The sequence below is a fragment of the Trachinotus anak genome, unplaced genomic scaffold, assembly GCF_046630095.1.
Source record: "Trachinotus anak isolate AG129_WGS33_773 ecotype Australia unplaced genomic scaffold, CSIRO_AGI_Tana_v1 ptg000005l, whole genome shotgun sequence".
In the NCBI taxonomy this organism is placed as follows: Eukaryota; Metazoa; Chordata; class Actinopteri; order Carangiformes; family Carangidae; genus Trachinotus; species Trachinotus anak.
Window position 1 is genome coordinate 21,226,233 of NW_027273856.1, and position 10,642 is coordinate 21,236,874.

Here is a 10,642-nt window from a genome sequence, read left to right on the forward strand (position 1 = left end):
TCAGGGGGCGCCACAAATGTTTGCCAGACAAATTAAGAATTCATTTTAAAATGCTGGTGCAAAAATCTCAGAACAAATTACCATCGCTGTCTGAGATACAGCCTCTTGAGGGTGGTGGGGGAAGAGGAGGCTCTATGATTTTCTATTTTTAGATTCATAAAGTGTCCCCTCAGACAGCTATTTTTGAAGAGCCTTGGGTGGATATAGATAGTTTTTTCTTCTAGCCATTTAAATTTTTTCCTCAGTTTTGTCCTCTCAGTTACTCCCCAGTCACCTCCTCCTTAGCTGTTTTATTGAATAATCATCTCGATTTGAGTATTTCACCTTCCCAGAACATGTATATACATCCCAAGGTGCATTGCATTTATATCACATTTTAAGCATTTGGCCTGTGCTCATGCGCAACTTACACTGAGTGAGCACTATAGCAAGTTCAAACCTCCAACCATCCCTCTGCCTTTTATATGTTAAATTTTCTTTTTTTTTTTCTTTAAAGTTTGTCTCGACTATTTTGAGTTAATAAAATCTACATTTGATATGTTAATCTAAGTTTGATCTTGGGGTTTCATTTACCCAGATCCTGCCCGAATATCAAAACACGACTTCACATCAATTGATATGCAGATATCAGTCAGTTAATTTATGATAATTATTAATAGTCAATATCAAATTATGCTAAATAGTGTTTTTACATTTTAGAATATAAAAAGGGAGCAAAACTTGGTCGGAAAATCCCAAAAGAAACTGAAAGAAAATCCTACTTATTCCTTTCAAGTGTGCTGACAAGGCTCCTGATGCTGCTTTTCATCACATACATTTAATTCAAAGTGAGGTTATGAAATGAAACTGGATTATGTTCCTGCAGACAGAACTACAACACAGAGACAAAAACATGTTGGAGGTAAAGAGGCTTTGTTATCCACCATGCCCTGATCTCTACAATGCATTTAAAGGTCAACATTTTCTGCTGCAAATAGCAGTACATAGTCCCATTAGAGAGTCTCCATCTTTAGATTCAAACTCCCACCTACAGGGTCAGTATCTTCCTCCCCAGTCACGGCACACAATAGTGCACGTTGTAATAAATCCTTCTCCAGTACTGTCTCCGCAGCAGAAAGCCTGCACGGCTAACACCTCCCCACAATGTACCCACAGAGCTGTCAGCAGCAGCCACCGCGTGGGGAATAAAAGATGAAAATGATTCATGTGCTGTTATGTTGTGCTCCTCAGTAAATCAGCCAGAACAAGTAAACAAATTTATGTTTCTTATACAACACAGAATGTGACAAGTGGGGGAAAAATATGAGTGAAAGGTTTTATTCTATCCTCTTTGTCCTTCAGGAGTGTGAAAGGGGCTGATTTATGGGTCTGCTGTTGGTCTCGCTGATGCCGTGTGTGTATGTGTGTGTGTGTGTGTGTGTGTGTGTGTGTGTGTGTGTGTGTGTGTGTGTGTGTGTGTGTGTTGATATACTGTATGTGCAAGTATTTATGTGTGTGTTTTGTCAGCTACTGTACCAGACAGCTGGTCTAGCACCGCTCTGTTCTGGCCATTCAACCCAAACTGGCAGACTCAAAAGTGATTGATGGAGGTCAGAGTTCTGTACAAATCAAAACAGACAGGACAAAACACACATCAACGACACACACACCCTACACACACACACAGACACACACACACTCAAACACCTGGATTATAAAGACTGTGCCTCCTCCACCCAATCACATTATCCAGCACCCCACAATAGCTGCCACACTGTGTCTCCAGACTCACAATTCATTCGTCTGCTATATCATCACACCATTTTTTTTTCCTTTTGTGACGCTGAGGCCCCCAGAGACTGGACTTGTCACGATCAAACTGACCGTCAAATTTAAATCTACTGTAAATGACCTGCCATCACCATTCAAACCCGGAGCTGGAGGAAAGGAAACACCATTCACTCTCATGTTTCCATTTAATGCTCTCACAGTTCCATACTTACAGTAGAGTAATACTGACATACTGATATTCACTGCCCCCCACTGACTCTGCCTAGAACTACATCATACCGAGCTGCCTACTGAAGCAGACAAAAGGTCTGCAACATGATTCATTCGGACAAAGAAAGTGCATGTGTTATAATGTCTGTGGCCCTAAGCAGAATCAGTGCCATCTGCACACACACACACAAACACACACACACACACACACACACACACATCCCTTAAGATTAAAAGAAAGAACTGTAAATTATTGCATTGCAGTGATATGGAAAAATAACATTAGTGCCATCAGGGACATTGATCACTGAAAAGTAACACACCAAGAAAACCAGAGAATTCAAAAATGGTACAGAAAACCTATGATTATTGATAAATAATTCACTCCTTCAGGGGTGCGTCCAGGACCCTAAGCAGCTGCTATGTTTACATATGCTAATGAATTGCTATGTGTAAGACATATGGTGATAAACACACAGAAGTGCTAGGTATACTACCTCAGAATGTTTCTCAAGTGGAACAAAAACATCATTTCATGGTTGAAAAACGGAAATGGACCTGATGAACACAGTCACTCTTAGAGATTCATTTTCTGTTCTGCATTGGCTTTTTTGTGAAGGGATGTTGGTTTGAATCACTCCTGACTTTTTTTTTTTTTTTTGGTACCAGTGGTGATAACGATTTGATAAATGCTATTAAATGTGAGGTTCTTAGTGATATATGACTCCACAGTTGCAACACATGTAGTGTTTTCAAATGTGCAGACCCTCATTAACCGAGGAAGTGAATAAGTCACGCATTACTTTTCACCCTGTGGCAAGGATGTCAAGTGTGTGTCTGTGTGTGTGTGTGTGTGTGTGTGTGTGCGTGTGTATTTGTGTGTCTGTTGGGTGCGGGACAGGGGAGAGGATGGAGGTCCTAATTAGCAATTATAGTAATTAGACTAAAGGTCGATGTTAACAAGACAGAGTATCTAATTTCTCAGTAGATATGAATCAACACACACACACGCCTGTGCGTGCGTACACACACACACACACACACACACACACACACACAGACACGCCATTACTCACATATGCACAAAAAAGTGAGCCGACATTTCCATTCCAGAGGTGAGGTGAACTTGCTCGTGACATTTTGCACCCGCCGCTTAAACCCCCCTCGCCCTCTCTTCAGCCGCTGCATCTCATTAATGCTGATAGCCAATTAACACAAGCAAGAATTACTAACCCTTTCCATTCTTCCTCCATACCACTAATGACCTCGGTGTGCTCTGCTACTTATCTTTATCCGTGCTATCCGTGGACACAAGTGAGTTTGTTTCTACGCCTGGAGCCAGAGCTAATGCGGCAGCACTCATGAGGAGGAAGATGAATATAGTTGAGGTTCTGTTTATTGTCTTAAAGGGCACCGCCACCTACCCGGGGCTTTCATGAAGATTATATCTCGAGGTGAACTACTCACCCATGAGGACTTACTGCCAGACTGTCTGATCATTTTTTATGTCTCTCATTTTTTATGTAGATGGTGTCAACCTCTATGCACTAACCCCTGCATCTTTCAACAGTGCTTCACAATAGGGAAAGCACAGTAGGCTATGCTCTGCACTATGTTTGGAAGGTGCAAATCAGAAAGGAGCTTTAAAAACATCATGAGGGGAGATGGTTTCTGTGGCTGTGTAACAGGGGTTTCTAAACAGGCTTTTGAAACATAAGTTTTCAAGGACTAAGTGCCATGAATGATTAACACTATCTTTGACATAGCTCGGTAGGAAGTGTGTGAGAGTGCTGCAAAAAATATCAAAACTTCAACACAGTCCTTTATATGCTTCTGCACGTTTTTCATTCTCCCACACAAGCACAAAGAAAAGCATGAGAGACACACACAGCCAGGGAAAGGAGGAGGTACAGGGACCGAACCCTGCTTCCTCAATTAACATTTCATTAGGGTAGATGGTGGTCTGTATCGACATTTCATTAATAGCAGAGTCAGTGCATCACCATGTAAGTTATGTTAATGGCTCGGCTGGGCTGGAGCCTTGCAGTCACACACCACAAACTGAAAATCAGAGCTATAGCCATGGACTCTAATGAAGATGTCCACCCCCTCATATTATCATATCATTATCATGCAGAGAGGGATGACACTCAAGTGGATGGCTTTCCTTGTTATATTCCTGCCAGGCATCTTTGTATTTCTTATGAGAGTAAAAATAATCTAAATATGTTGTTTAAACCTACAGTGGCTGATTGTTGGCCACTTGGATGCAGCAGAAAAAAGGCTCTAAACACAACAATAATATAACAAGTATTATTACCTTTTAAGCTGATATAGTGAACTTCACAGCAAAGTGTTGCCTTTTTATACATTAGAGAAGATGTGGAACAACATTAGCATTCATTTAATTTGTGCCCAATTTATTTCCTTTTAGCTCTGGTTTGGGCTCCATCAGTTCCTGAGAGAAGTATCAGGCTCTTTAGCTGCTAAAGGCTACAGTGTACATCAGCTGGTTGATAACATCATATGGTTCCAAGATCATATTTTATTCACTCATTCACTACTCCCAGTGAAATCAGTGAAGAAAGACTCTGGGCACTTTCAAATCATTATTATTTCATGTCATCGCTGCAGATGTCATATCGCACAACTGTTGCTATAAAATGTGTCAAATTGCATTGTGCATTTGTTAGTAAAAAGTGGTGTACATGATATAAATGATACTTTCTTGAGTAGTTGTGGAAATTTTGTGGGGATATACAGTCTAGTGTATATATTTCACACTTATAATTACTCAAATAAAAATGCATAAAACCAAAACAATGAGTTGAAAGACGCTCAAAAAGCTTTGAGGGAAACTGCAGAGTCAGGTGATCTTCATGAGTCTTCTACAAAAATCTCCTGTCACATTAGACAAAGTCATGTGAGCCATTGTTATTATAAAGACATTGATTATGGCAGCTTTAACAGAATAAATGGGATAGATTTAAGAGGTTTGGAGAGAAGTAAAATAAAGAGGTCTGTCAGTGGCTGGATCGTTCATTGCCATCAACTTGCAAACCACTCACCATTTACCACTCAATCTGAAACTTACCGTGTGTGAAAAGACCTGTAATTGCCAAATACGGACAACACTGAAGATTATCTGGCCAGTTCAGTCAATGATAATGGCACTTCCCTGCATCAGGATCTCCCTCTGTGAAGAATAAGAGGTAGTGGTGAATATTAAGATGGAATCTGAGTAAAACCAAATTAAGACATCTGGATTGAGACAGGTGTAGATGGAAAAAAAAATAGATGGATGGGAGGAGGAGAGGTTCAAAAGCTGGAGGGGGTATGACCTTTACTCTCAGCAGCTACAGGGCAGGGATATTACCCGGCAGGCCCCTCATTGAGCTTATCGATCCAGGTGCACAGCTCAGTGGAGATCAATACCAGCCTTAATATAGTCCATACTAAACATTGGCTTTTTAATGAGATACCAGTGACAGTTTTTCACCTCACTCTAGTTAAAGTTCCTATCATGTACCATTTCACTCAAGTTTCAACCTCAGGCAGCGCTGAACCCCTGAGGGCAGCTGCAAATACTGAAGTTAATATTTCACTCCATTTGCTGCAAGAGGGTATGAGATATTGTTGTCTATGGTGTCCAACACCATTATCAATCCTTTATGCAGCAATGCTGAATACCAAACTCCCTCAGGGGCCCTATGGGAATGTGTGTAAGCAATGCTGCGATCTGAGCCGTGTGTGTGTATATATGGGGGATGAACATATTCAAGATAAAATACCAGAGACCTCTTCTATAAGTTGAACTGTTCTTATCTTCTGTCTTTAACAAGTATGATTCATTATGATTATAAAGCCATGCTTGTTATCTAAACATGACTCAAAGTTGTGTGCTCTGGAAGCTGTGCAGAGGGCGTTGTTTGACAGAGTGGCAAACATCTAACAACAGCTCCCTCTTGTGGTGAAAAGCTTCTCCACTCACACTGCTCTGCTATGATCTTCGTGCCTCCTCATTTGTATTCCACAGGACGGAGTTTTACCTTTTTCTTGCATGTTAAAATTTCCACCTGAATCTACAGCAGTACACGAGCGTGGCTCACTGTCAGACTCTGAAGGTGGCTCACTTTCACAAAATGTCAACATTTGTCCAGACCACTGAAGATTATTCAACCCAAAAATGTCACATTTGCATTCTTTTGGAGAGTCAATTCCCCCACAGCTCTCTGCTAAGATATATCCTTTTACCTCCAGGCTAGAGATTTGAAGGGATAAGGCCTCTCGCCACATCAAATCTCAGTCAATAAATCATCAGCAGGCTATGAAGTGACTTCTACAATAATATCATTCAGCATTTACCTTTATCTAAAGTGAAGCAAATCTGATCTGACTACACATAAAGGTGTTCTTCCTTTTATTTCTGTCAGCAGTTCAAAATGGTAGTAGATCCTACTATCCTACATCCATGTATATGAGAGATTCCATCTTCAGTGGTCTGCCAAGCTTTGTCAGCAAAAACACAGACATAATGTATGAGCACATACAATAACGCCAACAACAACAAGCTACAAAACCCTCTCCAACCAGCACTCAGGCTCTCAGGAATCACAGTTCATATTTCTTGAGGCAAGTCTGCTCTTTCAATTCCTGGATAAACCTTGGAAGAAGGAGTCCTTGAGGAGGACGGAGGGTCCAGGACTTACTTCATTCTTCCTGGTACCTCCTGCCCTCCTGGCATGACCTGGATAAGGTCTGATCGCACTGCCCTGCCCTGGGAAAAGGAAAGCCATTAACAGTCCCGTGAGAAGGACACATTCAAATAGGAAACCATACAGAATAAACAAAGTGTGAGCACACCGTCGCGTTCCCATGACCCAAAATGACTGGATGTGTATTAGTGTGTGTGTGTGTGTGTGTGTGGGTGTGTGTTCAGTGTCAGCCAGATAACCAGGAGTGTCGTGTCGTTGACCCAGCCAACTCCCTGCATGAGTTTAGACTACAGCTGGTACCTCCCATAGAAATAAGGAGATTTGGACTTCTGGGATACTAAGTGAAGGAAATCACACCTTCACTACAGCTTGGCTACGATGAAATGTTACCATTTTTTTAAAGTTAACCTTTGACGCTTGTTGGCAGTTTTCGCTCAACTAAATTGCCTTCTGCTGGCTCATAAAAAGACCATGAAATATCAACAAAAACAGAAACTTTTTCAGGAACAAAGGTGGATGTTAAGCTTGATGATTTAGATTAAAAAGCAATTTGCTCCAAGAAACTGTGCGGTCTCTGAAAACCAATGGCTCCATTATGCAGAGACTGAAGAGTACGAATTTGGGTTGCAAATAATGTGGTAACTTTTTTTTTCATTTATTTGATGAATCATTTTTTGTCTGTCTGGCACTCTGAAGCCCAAATATACTCAGCTCACATTCACGATAGAGCAGGAGCAAAACCTGACAATCAAGAAGCTATTTTTCTCATGAAAATTGACTTAAATTGATTATTACAGTAGACTCTCTTTAAGATTAATTGATTAATTAACTAATACAGCAAGAATCATAACTGATGTACTTCATTTTGTTCTTTTTTAAACATTTTTTTAAATTTTATTTTCTCCTAATCCTCAGTTCCAGATGTGCGATCAAAGCAGTCTTGCTCTGAGTCAGCCACTGCCCACTGAGAGGCAGTAGAAGCACACCAGCCATAGAGTCATAAGTGCTGCCTTTTCCTGCAGCCAAGCATATCATTTACACATTCAATATATTTTGATATACTGCAGGCGAAGTCAAATTTAATCAAGCCCCAAATTCACCGAAATAAAACATTTCATTTCAAAGGCTGCAGACCAGTGCTGATATATCACCACAGTACTCCGAGCCTACATTCACAGTACATGAAATGCACATTTCTATCAAAAGAAAAACACACACTTTGTCCAGACCTTACACTTGTGCTTTGATTTACAACCTTGGAACAATAACAAGTTGCTATTCATTATTTCATGGAGATTTACAATGTGAACAGTTTCAGCTTGAGAAGCTCAAGTGCAGTGATTTCGCTTGGTGATGAGCCAGGGCACTTTTACCCCTGTTCCCTCCACTCGTGAATGGGCAATCAGAGTGAGCTCTGCACAGGTCACACCCTCATCTGTGCGATCTGAGTGTTGTATATATTATGTATACATAAGTAAATGTGTGGCCTGACAGAGGTGGTGGTGGTGTTGGGGCGGGGTTACTGAAACCAGAGGGGTTGGGGGTTGTTCAAGCAGGCTTTGATTATACTGTCATGAAGGCTTGAGAGGTTGAGAGCAAGAAAGACAAGGGTGGGTTTGCCTCTCAGGATACAAAGTAACAGAGAGATACAACTAAATAAAGAAAAACGGAATCACATAAATAGACGAGAATAGATTCATATTAAATTCATGTTTTAGAATTAAGAAATTTGCACCTCTGAAGCTGATCCAAGCTCTGACTGATTAATAAAGTATGTAAGATGAACACTCCTTTACAATGGCTTTATTTAATTCCTGCTAGATATCTAAATGGAGAGCAGGCACAGACAGATTGATAGAGGGTTTACAGGCTCAGTGATGGATATAATAGCATGGTTATCCTTGTAGGCCTGATGTCTGATGTTCATGCATGTTTGTATGTGTGTGTGTGTGTGTGTGTGTGTGTGTGTGTATAAACCCATGCCTCTGCCTGCCTACTTGTGTGTCAGAGCTTCTTTATATGTGAGGGTGTCCATGCATGTATTGTGTGTATATATCAAGGGGGATGGGGGTTGTTACTGAAAGCATGGTGCAGATTAAAAAAGGGGGAGTGTGCAAAGGAGTAATGACAAGAAAGAGGCAGCCGAGGGTTCCCAAGGCAACCTGCTGCTCCCTGGCCCTCGCGAGCTGGCGTGGGGGGCCCTGTGTCATCTTGTGTTGTGCCTGAGCACCTGCACAGTGTTTGCACAGGCAACAGTGATTATTTTGATGATCTCCTGGCTTGCTAGAAGCCCACATCGCAGGCCACATCCACCGATCTTACATCTCCCTCTAGATGTCATCCATTTATTCAGCTGGAAATGTGTCGGGGAAGTGCACAGAGACGCAGAGACAAAAAAAAAAAAGATCCAGCCCAGGAGTAAAACAACAATCAGAGCAGACCCTGAATCCACACAGAGACTGTCAGTTGTGACATGCTTGGCGTAGCTTTAAGCGATGGCTCCCCAATGACGTGTTGCAGCCTAATTTCGACACTCTCATCAAAGTAGGGAATCTCAGTGGGAACCTGGCTGGACGGATTTGAGTTGATGAAACGTTAGAGGACACGAAGGCATTGACATTTGCTAAAGGTAGAAAATGGGGGCAGATCAAACTCTTAAACAAGAGGTTCCTGAATCCCTGTGTGTTTCCATGTACCTGTTGGTGTAGAAGGGCAATAATGGCACTCCTTCTCAACAATTTAAAACCTTGAAAAGTCCATAAATAACAATTACACTAGGGTTCAGAGGGGGACAACAGCTGGATTGGGGTTTAAAAGAGGAACAATAGACGAGAGCTCCTTGGATTATTAGCAACAGCTGAGTCGGTCAAAGTATTTCCCACTAATTTTCTGGCCACTTGTGGGAAGCAGAAACAGGTTAAAAACACAAAAATTGATAAATTATCATGTCAAAAGTTATATAACTGGCTTCTTAGCAAACAGCTGCAAAAGTAGCATTCATTTGGAGTTGTGCCGGTGTCCTCCTGATGAATATAAAGAAAAAGGTTTCACCCACTTTTACCTGAGTTGTGCTCTCTCAACTGATAAGAGAAATATCTGTCTCTTTAGTTGCCAAACGCTCCACTATCTATCACCAGCTTGCTGCTGCCTTTCCCGTATGGTGCTGGGCAAGTAGTGTACAGTGGGTTCATCAAACCTTTATTTTCTAATAACACCAACCTGCTGTGAATCTGACACTGATGAGACCGATGAGAGTCAATCAAAACAGTAATGCTGTGGGCAGTGAAAGCAAAACAAAGACCTGACACATTAGCTCCACATAGCTGAGAGAATTAGTGATAATTCTCTACAAATGACCCCTTCAACACACGTGTAGTCATTTAAATAATTGTTTATGTGAAAATAATGCTTATATCTGCTTTAATCCATATTTATAATAAGGCACATTGGCCTGTTTGAAATAATATGACTACTGTGTTTGACAACAACAAGCTACTGTCTACTCAAACACAATCACACACACTTTACCCCCTCCTGAAGACCTCTGCATTTCCTGTTAGTCCAATAATGCAGGAACAAGCAGCTCTACTTCCTGGTTCTCAGGCTGGCGAGGAAGGAACCGCAGTCTGGTCACACGGTGCTCACCGCTTCACCCCTCTCCTCCACCCCACCCGCCCTCTCTCCATTCTTCACACCTCTATCTCTCTTTCAGTCGTTCTCTGTCTCTGTCATTGACTCTTTCCTCACTGCTCTCATCTTTTTACCACCCACACAGGCCCACACAGATTCACACTCTCTACCTTTTGCAGGAGAAGGCGCACACACACAAACAAACATGCTATGTTTTCTCACTGGAGGCAGGATGTTCCCCAGATCGGAGGATATTTTCACATGTCACTGACAGGGTTTGAAGAGTCAAAAACACTGGTTCTATATTTACAAGCTGT

At 41.5% G+C, this 10,642-nt stretch overlaps 1 long non-coding RNA gene across 1 annotated transcript in view; it reads right to left on the bottom strand.

Annotated features, from left to right (window-relative positions):
* The window catches only part of LOC139621266 (uncharacterized), a 54,016-nt gene extending 47,257 nt beyond the window's left edge, over window positions 1-6,759 (bottom strand). Inside the window, exons 1-2 of the long non-coding RNA XR_011690974.1 lie at window positions 6,690-6,759; window positions 5,075-5,176 (exon numbers count right to left, since the gene is read on the bottom strand). This is a non-coding gene — a long non-coding RNA (uncharacterized lncRNA). The remainder of the gene's footprint in view (window positions 1-5,074; window positions 5,177-6,689) is intronic.
* Window positions 6,760-10,642: the final 3,883 nt, after the last annotated feature.